Below are 10,990 nucleotides of genomic sequence, written 5' to 3' on the forward strand. Positions count from 1 at the left end.
CAAACAAGGTCACAACTTCACCTCTAAGTCATCCCCATGTCCCCTGCTTCCAGCACCTTCCATTGTGCTACCATACCCAACTACCATGAGGTCCTATGGATTTACTCCTTAAATAGCTTTCAAAAAGATCTCTCTCTCCTCTCCTCTCCTCTCCTCTCCTCTTCCTCTCTCTCTCTCTCTCTCTCTCTCTCTCTCTCTCTCTCTCCCCCTCCCTCCCTCCCTCCTCCTTTTTCTAGCATGTGTCCACACTGGTCTCCTTACTGTGAAGGACTGGAAGGCTCAGGGGAATCTTCTGTGAGAGCATCTCCAATTATGTCACCTCTAAGCCTATCATCAAAAATCCTTATTCCCAAGGCTCTCCTGAGGAAGACCCTGCCTTCCCCTGGCTCACCCAGCACTTGCCCTCACTTGCTGCTTCTCAACTGTATGACCCCTGTTGCTGTTATTGAAGACTCGGGTTCCCTTCTCCCTCCATGAGGCCCTCGCACATCCTATCTCCCAAACCTGCTCCCCACACTCCCAACTTAACTCCATGGCTCTTCAGCAACGGGACAACGCTCAATTCCTCATGGGAGGCTTCTCTGAACTTTGTCAACAATCCTTTATAGCTGCAACTCAGACAAATGTGTGTGCCATAAGGACGGAAGGCTGGCCACGTTTCCCTCACCACATCTAACGTAATGGTCTGCCATAAGTGCACAGCATGTCAATGTCTATTAATAATGACATTCCATTCCTTTTGTTCCTTTATTGTTATTTTTATTTTTTGACAGTTTCAGCTTCATATACATATTTCTCATATCACACCTCCTCTCACCTCTAGATATATCTAAGACTAGATATTCCTAGATCTCTCTCCATATATATGTGTGTTGTGTGTGTGTGGTGTGTGTGTGTGTGCTTGTGTGTTGTTTGTAGCAGGCTACTCCAACTGCATGTTTTTTTAACAATAACCTGCAAGAGCCCAATTGTGCAGCCTACTCACTGATCAACCTACCAATTGTTCTCCAAACCACACACCCCTAAAGATAACTAACTCTTTCCCTCCCAGCAGCGTCAACTTCTCAACAGCTCCTCATGAAGGATGGGGGGGGGTGTCTCATGAGTCCCTCTCATCCATGTTGGATAGACATTCCTTGATCTGATAAGTGATCTATTCTGCAAGTACTTCATCAATTACCATATATATTTCTAAATTGACAACCCAGCTACCACAGCATAAATGTATGTTGACTTTGAAAGGATCTCATTTCTAAACTTATCCAAAAGCAGATGCCAATAGAGATGAATTAATACTGCTACAATATTTTTCCATCTTAATTCCCTCCATCCAACATGTGACATGCATTCAAAAACATACAACAATCTGCACAATCTTTTAAAGTCTTAGCAAACTGCCTGATTATTCATGTAGAGTCACTACCATTCTCATGGGCCTAACACTGTAGTAGACCTCTAATTAGATCTCTTATCTGCAAACTGAGCATGCAAATGAACGGAAGATAGCTAACTCAAGCCCAACAAACTAAAACCGACGAAAGCTGAGGAGAGACTCCTGGCTCAATTGCAGATCTGTCCAAATGCTGACAAAAGGTCCATAACTGATCATGGGTTTTACAATTCTGTACACCACACCGTCACACCACACTTTTGAACTTTCCACCCATGTAGAAAAACTGGCAATCATAGGCAAATGCACAACATCTCAGCTAACTGCTGTTACAGGCTTTTGGTTTTTAACTTTTATGTGGTATTTGGGCTTGAATTGGGCCTCCCATATGCAAAACAACCGCACCACTAGCTAGACGCCTAACAAGGACAGGTCTCACTGAGTTCTCTTGCTGGCCTTGAACTCATATATCTGGCTTTGGCCTCCAAGGAACTAGGATTACTGATGTGCCACCAGCCCTGGACTGTTTTATTTTTTATGTTTATAGATGTTCTGCCGGTATCTGTGCACCACATGTATGCTGAATGCCCAAGGAAATCAGGAAAGGACATCCAATCCCTAGAACTGGAGTTAGGAACAGTTGTGAGCCAACATTTAAGTGCTAGGAGTCAAACCTGGGTCTCTGGAAGAGCAGACAGTGCTCTTAACAGTTAAGGGATTTCTCTTAACCCTTGTTTTATTAAATTTTATGACCTGACAGTTACATGAAAAAGTTAGGAGAATTACGTCATTCAAGTATGTCTCCTTTTTTATTCCTGAGCATCAAATTCAAAATCATCATCAAACATGGCTGAAAGTCTGCAGGGCACAGGAACAGCAGGCAATCCATAAAAACCCTCTAAAAGCGGGTGTGTGTGTGTGTGTGTGTGTGTGTGTGTGTGTTTGTGGTATATAATTTAGTGTGTGTATTCATCGGTCTGTTGTGTGAGTTCACAGGACATTCCTGTAACTGACCTGCCTGGCAGAGTGAATACATTCTAGAGATTCAGGACTCTCTTCTTCAGCTAATCAGACTGTTTAAGGAATGAATCCAAGAAATGTACTTCCTCTCCTAGACAGGAAATGGAGGACGCGTGTATTTTAGAGGAGGAACCTGTCTCTAGGGAGTTTACAACTTGGGAGAAGATGACCTTCCAGGGAAGACTCTGCTCAGACAATGGTGGGCCAGAACCATGCCTTGGGGACTGCTCTTGCTATTTAAGGCCTACCCTCACCTCAGTACCTCTGCAGATGACTGGGGAGCTCACGGCTCCCTGGCCCTCTTCCCAAAGTGGTCACGCTGAAAAAAACTTCTGCTTTCCCACTATTAATTTGGCCTTTAGTTGGCTTACTGAGCCAAACTTGGCATGTTGGAGTGTAGGCTGTGACCCCCTAAGTCTGGTAATAACGTTCCAACCTTTCTGCACCCAGCATCATGTAACAGAATTTAAGTTAAAAACAAAACTCTTTCAATTCTGCCTGCTACAGACCGGGGCAACTGATGCTTAACAGTTGTTTAGATGATGATAAAGCATAAATGTGTATATATGCCATACATTTGTACATTTCTAGCTGGCTTTTTCCCGATTCCAGGACAGGAAGAAATGAAATCTATTCCCTAATCTAGGCTCTGTGTGGATCACCCATAGAGTGTCTACAATGCAGGTGGCCCCACCCCTCGCCACCTCAGGCAGAGAACTCTTAACAATTACTCTACCTGCTAACCAAAGATTTCGCCTCATGACATAATCTTGTCTCTCTTGCTACTAGTCTGAATGCCCTCTAGGACTCTCTTTCTGCCCTGTGGACTGTCTGCCACTTTTTTTACTACTCTTTTGCAGAGGAGAGGGACACTCTATAGCTTAGGAACAACCCAAGGAGAGTCTGAATTCCCTGCAATCCTCCTGCCTCTGCTTCCCAAGTGCTAAGATTTCAGGACGAGCCCAGCACACCCATCTTGAGGTCTTCCTTTCTGAGTTTATTTTAGAGGAAAAGGATTTCAGATAAAGATTTTCTCAGTGTCCATTAGTCCCTGCCAACGTGTCCGACATGGCAATTGGGGGGTTCCCATCCTTGTTTCTCCCTGAGAATCCCTGTTCCCTCTGATCAGGTTTCCTTTATATACAGCAGTTATTAACTGGATTTTAACAATCTGTATTCATATTTTCCTCAACGGCCTTAAAGTTTTTTACGTGCTTTAGTTTGCGGGTACTTTGTTGTTGTAGTTGGGGGTTTTGCTTGTTTCAGCACTCAAGATTAAACCTAGAGCCCTCACGTGCTAGGCAAGCACTCTAACACTGCCTCTATCTCCAGCCCTCTTCGTATTTTTTATTTGAGAAAGGCTCTCACTAAGTTGCTCAGGTGCCTTGAACTTTCCGTCTTCCTTGCCTTCCTCCCCATGATTCATGTTTTAGCTTTTATTTTAAAAATAAATGAAATCTAGTAAATTCATATTGCACATCAATGTTTGTCTCCTGTCATATTTTTCCTGCTTTCATCTTTGCAGTAGGCATTTATCCCCGGACTCTGACTTCACTTGCAATGACTAAACAAGTAATGGCTACTATTGACCCACAGGCAAAGACCCTTTACCAGTGAGTTCTCCCCCTGCCCCCTGCTTCTCACCCCCAACTGCCACGAATTCCACCTACTCATAGGAAATCAATTGAGTTTCTAGGGCCCACAGGCTCAGAGTGCAGGCGGCACATGTGATTCCGTGATAAAACACTGCTTCTCTCGTCTCACCCCACTTAAAAACTTTTTATAAAGAAGCTTTTTTTCTTTAACCTTCCAAGTTCCTGATTACAGCCACTGAATTTTGGATAAACCAAAACGTCTGGAGCCAGGAGCCACAGTAGTAAGTCACACCACACTACTAACTGCGGAGCTGGCACAAAATCAAAAGGATGGGTTTGGAAGGAATGGGCATTTGAGAGCTTCCTAAAAAAAATGAACATTTCCAATGCAGCACGAGACCCCAGTCTCAGGAGTCCGCTCTGATGGGGTCCTGACCCTGAGGCGCAGTGGCCCAGCATCAAAGTGAAAGGCTCTCAGCCATCTTTTTCTTCCCAGCTTCTGATATGCTTATTTTCAAATCAGTGCCCTCCCTTCCCGGAGAGAGATCCAGGCAGGAGCTGTTTGGCTTAGAACATCTTCTGGCCCCCTGCCAACACTGTGAAATCAAGGGAAGACTGGACAACACACACTCCCTCCCCACAGTTTGTTCTATTTTAAGGTGGGGGGGGCAGGATTGGATACACCTGCCAGGCTTCCCAGGAAGTCGGAACCTAAAGAGCTGAAGGTTCTTCTCACCTCCAAATCAACAGGCCACGGGGAAATCCTTGGTGTGCAGAGAAGCAGCTGGCAAGACTCAGCAGCCTCCTACCTTGTGCTTTTCCTTCCTGTCCCCACAAAGTATTAAGTGGAGTCAGAGAAGATGAAGAGCCACTCATGTTCAGAAGACTTACTCCATTTAGCTGGAGAACCAGAATCAAATCCCAGCCCCAACTCTTCCTAAACACTGGTAGCACATTTATTGTGTGCATAAGTGCGGATTTCCGTGTGTGTCTGCAGTATGCACATGTGTGGGAGCAGTCCCATTCCTACCAGTGCCTTGGTTGAAAAGAATACAGCCTGGCCAGGCCAGGAGTGATGGCACACACCTTTAATCCCAGTGGATCTCTGTGAATTCCAGACAGCCAGATCCTAATAGAGCCACCACCTCCTCTAAAAGGAAGGAGGAGGAGGAGAGAAGAAGATATCCTCTCTCTACAAATTCTATTTATCGCAGGTATAAGAGATGCCTCTCGAGGTGCCAGGTGTGTTACTGGTACGCGTGTTTAAGTTGCCTTAACTGTACCTAGTATAGCACACAACATGCAGCTATGTGTAACAAACCACTTATGACCATCAATCACTTTTTAACGTGACACTGCCAGTCCCAACCAAGCAGAGCCTGCTCTCCCTTCATCCATTGGGCGGCGCTCTCCCATGATCTCCAAGACGGAAGAGAGAGGGAGAGCGTGACAGTTATAGGCAGGGCAGCCTCGCGCCAGTCTGTCTGCCCTGCATGCTCCTCGAACCGGTGTGTGCTTTGGGCCATAAGAAAGAGAAACTGAGGCTGGAATCGCAGTTGGCAGCCAACAGTTAGAAAACAATTAGTAGCCTCTGGAATCTTCCAGTCCAGTGACCCCCCCTAATGCGCACAATTCCTGAGTCTGTACCACGCAGAGGAACTGCCTAACCACCCCCTATATCTCAAAAATAAGAAAACATTGTTTTAAGTTGCTCAGTCAAGAATGGTGATCCCTCTGTGGTGCACATGCAAAATTGCAAGGTGGAATCAGGAGGATCAGGAACTGCAAGGTCATCCTTGGCTACATAGGAGCCCAAGGCCAACAGAGGCTAGCAGAGAGCCTCTCTCAAAACAAAATAAAATAGACCTTGGCCTTTAATCCCACCACTGGGGATGCAGAGGCCAGCCAGTATGTTCCAGGCCAGTCAAAGGATACAGAGCGAGACCTTGTTTAAAAAACCAAATATATAAAAACAGTGCTTTGTACTAGAAGTCCTTCCTTAGCAAGAAATGTCACACCTACTTCTCTGGCAGCCCCATACAATCTGGCAGTCTGTATCTAAATCCATCAGCATCTAAGTCCTTCTTTTTCTCCTAGGCCTAAAGGCCCTGAAGCCTTATGATCTGATCTGAGTTGGGTAGCTTAGTTAAGAAGACATCTCACAGCAAGAAAACAGCATGAAGAGACAGCCCACAGAAGGAAGAACATCTCTGCTAGCTATACTCTAACAGGGGATTCTAATGGAATATACAAAGAACTCAAGCAGGGCGTGGTGGTGCACGCCTTTAATTCCCAGCACTCGGAAGCAGAGGCAGGCGGATCTCTGTGAGTTCAAGGCCAGTCTGGGCTACAGAATGAGCTCCAGAACAGGCTCCAAAGCTACAAAGAGAAACCCTGTCAAACAAACAAACAAACAAAAAAAACAAATACTAAGATATCCAATCTATAAATGTGCAAGTGAGGGGTTGGGGATTTAGCTCAGTGGTAGAGCACTTGCCTAGCAAGCGAAGGCCCTGCGTTTGGTCCTCAGGTGAGAGGAGGGGACGACAAAAACTTCATCTCAGCCAGGCAGGGTGGCGCACGCCTTTAATCTTAGCACTCAGGAGGCAGAGCCAGGTGGATCTCTGTGAGTTCGAAGCCAGCCTCGTCTAAAGAGAGAGTTTCAGGACAGGCTCCAAAGCTACACAGAGAAACCTTGTCTCAGAAAAAACAAACAACAAACAAACAAAAACCAAAAAAACGTGCAAATGAATTGGACAATTCTCAAAAGAAGTATAAATGGCCAGGAACTATATGGGGTCATGTTTGGTCATCAAGGAACTGCAAATCAAAACTCTAATGAGCGCCATCTCGGCCCAGTCGTTAAGCTCTCCTCAAGAACACAAACTACAGAAGGTCGTCAGGACCGGGGTGACGTGGGAGTAAGGAACTCACACTGCTGAGGGAATGTCAATCAGTGAGGCCACTGAGAGAATATTAGAACTACCACATGACCCTGCCATACCACTCCTGGAGATATACCCAAAGGAATCTCAGTCAGCATACCACAGAGATAGCCTGCACCCCCAGGTTTACAGGCAACACTAGTCACAACAGCCAATTATGGAATCAGCTGAGGTGTCGTCCATCAACAGGCAAAGGAAGAGAAAACGATGGAGTTCTAGTCAGTCATAACAAAGACCAAAATTACCATCTGCAGGAAACGAGTGAGACTATAAACTGCCATGCTGTGTGAAACAAGCCAGATTCAGAAAGACAGATCCTGCGTGTTTTCTGTCCTGTGCGGGAATCTAGTTATTTGTTGTTTAATGTAAATGATATAAAAGCGGAAGGGGAAAGAGGAAAAACTACTTGGGGGGAAAAGAACTAGCTTCAGGAGGGGAACAAAAGAGGGTAAGAAGTGGGGAAAATGACAAATATTACATATTTTATCAAGTGTGGAACCTACAATTTATAAACATGTAAATGGCAACTCTGTCTTAATTAGCATGCAACATGGTGGATTTCATTCTGACATCTTCATGCCTATCATTGTTCTTTGGTCACATTCACCTCCCAGCACCTTCTTTTCCTCTGCTCCACCCCCCTAGTCCTAGAAACAGGACTACCTGAGAAAAAATAAACTTTTTTTAAAAAATAAAACAATAAGACCACCATGGATTATACACATTCTTTTAGGTAGTCTTTTATTCTGCTACCTAAGGGCCACTTAAAATCACTCAAAGTACTAAGTACAGTTTTTCTAATCTCTTCCTGTGAGACTGACTGCCTTCACCTAAGGCCAGATCTAGCCACACTATTAGCCAAGGAAGTGACATTTACCGACCTGATTCAGCGTCCAGTGCGGAACCCCGTCAGGTAGTCAAGCAAAATGATGTGGTTGGCGTTCTTGGTTGCTGTTGAGACAGGATCTCTCCACACAGAGCTGGCAGTCCTGGAACTCACTATATTAACCAGGCTGACCTTGAATTTACAGAGATCAGCTTGTGAGATTAAAGTGTGTGCCACCACACCTCACTGATGTGGTTTGTTTGTTTGTTTGTTTGTTTTTGTTTGTTTGTTAACCACTTCATAACCCAGTGAGTTAACACGCAGGCCATAGCAATGTTTCACTCACATCACACATTTCACTTCACATGGCCTCAAGTTTAACTACAATCTCACATTTGGATTCATGACACACAGTGAAATCATGCAAAAGGAACTAAGCATGGCCCACAGCCTCCATCACAAAGGGCTGTTCTGAAAGCCTGGCTTGATGATGCAGGTCTGTAATTCCAGCTACCTGAGAGGCTGAAGAGAGGATCACAGGTTAGGCTCTGCCTGGGCTACAGAGATCTGCCCTAGGACGCTGTTGCTCAGACAAGCATTGGTGACTGTGCGTCCAGAAGCTCAGACCCATCCCTCACCCCACCCCCTGCACTCTGAGTCGTCAGTTTCCCCAGCTTTATGAACTAGGTTGGGCTAATATATAAAAAAAAAATCACATACTGTGTACTACCTTGTGAAGAAAAACTATCCAGGAAGAGTGTCACGTTGCTGTTTATTTTGGTCATGTGTCCCTTTAGGTCCTGTTAAAGCTATTTCTGGGTTAAGCCTATGAACTTACACCTCACCCCACTGACTTTTACGGAGTGCCCTGGCCAGCACTGGGAGAACTTGATCTGAAATGGCATCAGAAAGCCAAGCCACGAGGTTTTACTGTATGAAGCACACGCGGTTGGTGTGAACATAGCCTCTGCAGATACGGTGTTGCCTCGAGTAAACACTCAAAGGAGAAAATTTGTGTTGTGTAGGTATGGGGCGTGGGGGGTGTCACACATGTGAAAGTGTGTGTGGAAACCAGGAGTCTACATTCAGTGTTTCCTCAAATACTCCCCACCTTGTTTTCAAAGAAGACCACACAGCCCGCTGAAACTGGAGCTCAGTGAATAGCTAGACTAGCTGGTCAGAAAGGCCTGGGATCCTCGGAACCAGGAACAGTCCGAGTTCTCTGGTCTCCCTGTGCAGTATCCTTGTTGGTCACTGGAGTACTACAAACCAGAGCCTGTAGCAAGGAGAGAACAGGACTGCAAAGTACACAAGGCAGCTTTACTCACACCTCACTGCTTTTATGTTTTCCCCCTAAACTTAGTTTATGTTGCTATAGTGTATATATATATTTTCATGTTGTCCCAAATCCCTTCTTCTCCGCCCAGCTCCAATGCTGTGACTGATCTCAGGGCTTTGATATATGCTAGGCATATCACACTCCTGAGCTACATCCCAATCCACGTATTCCTTTTTTGTTGTTGTGTTGTTTGTTGTTCGAGACAGGGTTTCCCTGTGTAGATTTGCGCCTTTCCTGGAATTCACTCTGTAGCCCAGATGGGCCTCAAACTCACAGAGATCCGCCTGGCTCTGCTTCCCGGGTGCTGGGATTAAAGGCGTGGGCCACCACCGCCTGGCTGTATTTCTTTACTTATGACAGGGTTCTCATATAGCCCATTCTGGCCTCCAACTCCTTACAAAGCACAGACTGTTGGTGACTCCTATGAGCCTGCCTCGGCTTCCAAGTGCTGTGATTATGTGCACCACAGCTGGCTTCCTCTTTAACCACTTTTATTTGAGACTTAGGTCTCACTAAGTCCAAGGCTGGCTTCAAACTTGCAATCCTCTTGCCTCAGAGTCCTAAGTACCTAATGAGAATGTACCACACATGGTTGGAAAACATTTATTATCTTGGGCCATAAGGAGTCATTATCAAGCCCTCCAAACCCACAGTGTCTGAGGGCTTGCTTCTAAGACAAGAATCTAGGAGTTGCCAGAAGGCTGCCTTCGCTTCAGGGATAAGTCCTCCCTCCTGACCTCCCACCCCAACCTTTATCTTGCCCTACAGCACTTCATTTTTCTACAAAACACAAAAGTAAGAAATCTTTTCAGTAATACACAGGCTTTCAAAAACCTGAAAAGTGGACCTGGAGGGATGGCTCAGTTGGTAAAGAGCCGCTGTGCAGTCATGAGGGCCCTGAGTGAGTTAGGATCTCCAGCCTCCTCCACCTCCACCCCCACCTCCGCCCCCATCCTCACCGGGGTGGCTCCCACCTGCAGAAACAGGAGGATCAGGGCTTCTTGGCCAAACTAGTCTAGCCAACACTGAGCTCCAGTTTCAGCAGGTGATGCTGTCTTTAAAAACTAGTGGAAAGCGCCGGTGGCATGAGAGAGCCCACGCCTTTAATTCCAGTCTGCAGAGGCAGTTGGATCTGAGTTTGAGCCCAGCCTGTCTTACATAGTGAGTTTCAGGACAGCCAGGCTACAGACTGAGACCCTGTCTTAAAAACAAAACAAGGTGGAGAGGCTTGGGAAAGAACATGGATGTGGATTCCTGCTTACACACACAACACACACACACACACACAACACACACACACACCTACATTACACACACACTCACACACTCACACACATACACACACTCATACACACATTCACATATACACTCACACACAACTCACACATACATACACACTCATATACACACACACACACACACACACACCAGCCTACATATACACACACAACAAAATTTAAAAAAAAAAACAAAGGATATCGCTCAATCTGAGCAAAGCTGCTAATCTTTATGAGTCCTAAAGAAGCTTTAACAGGGGGCTGAAGACATGGCTCAGTGGTAAAATAGCCCTGGCTGTTGGCTGTTCTTCAGGGGACCTGGATTCAATTCCCCAGCACCCACATGGCAGCTCACAACTGTCTGTAACTCAGTTCCAGGGGATCTGATACCTTCACACAAATGCACATAATTTTTTTAAAAAAGCATTAACAAATGACAAAATTTGACTAAATCCCATGTGCCCAGTATTTTTACTTTGCTATTAGAGCAAGCATGTTAATCCAGCAAGATTAGTTTTTTAAAAACTGTGCCTCCCATTTTAAAAAATGCAACAACTCTGTCTAGGGGGCTTTTACATTTAATTAAAAAAACTAAAAA

The sequence above is a fragment of the Peromyscus leucopus genome, unplaced genomic scaffold (genome assembly GCF_004664715.2).
Source record: "Peromyscus leucopus breed LL Stock unplaced genomic scaffold, UCI_PerLeu_2.1 scaffold_522, whole genome shotgun sequence".
Classification (NCBI taxonomy): domain Eukaryota; kingdom Metazoa; phylum Chordata; class Mammalia; order Rodentia; family Cricetidae; genus Peromyscus; species Peromyscus leucopus.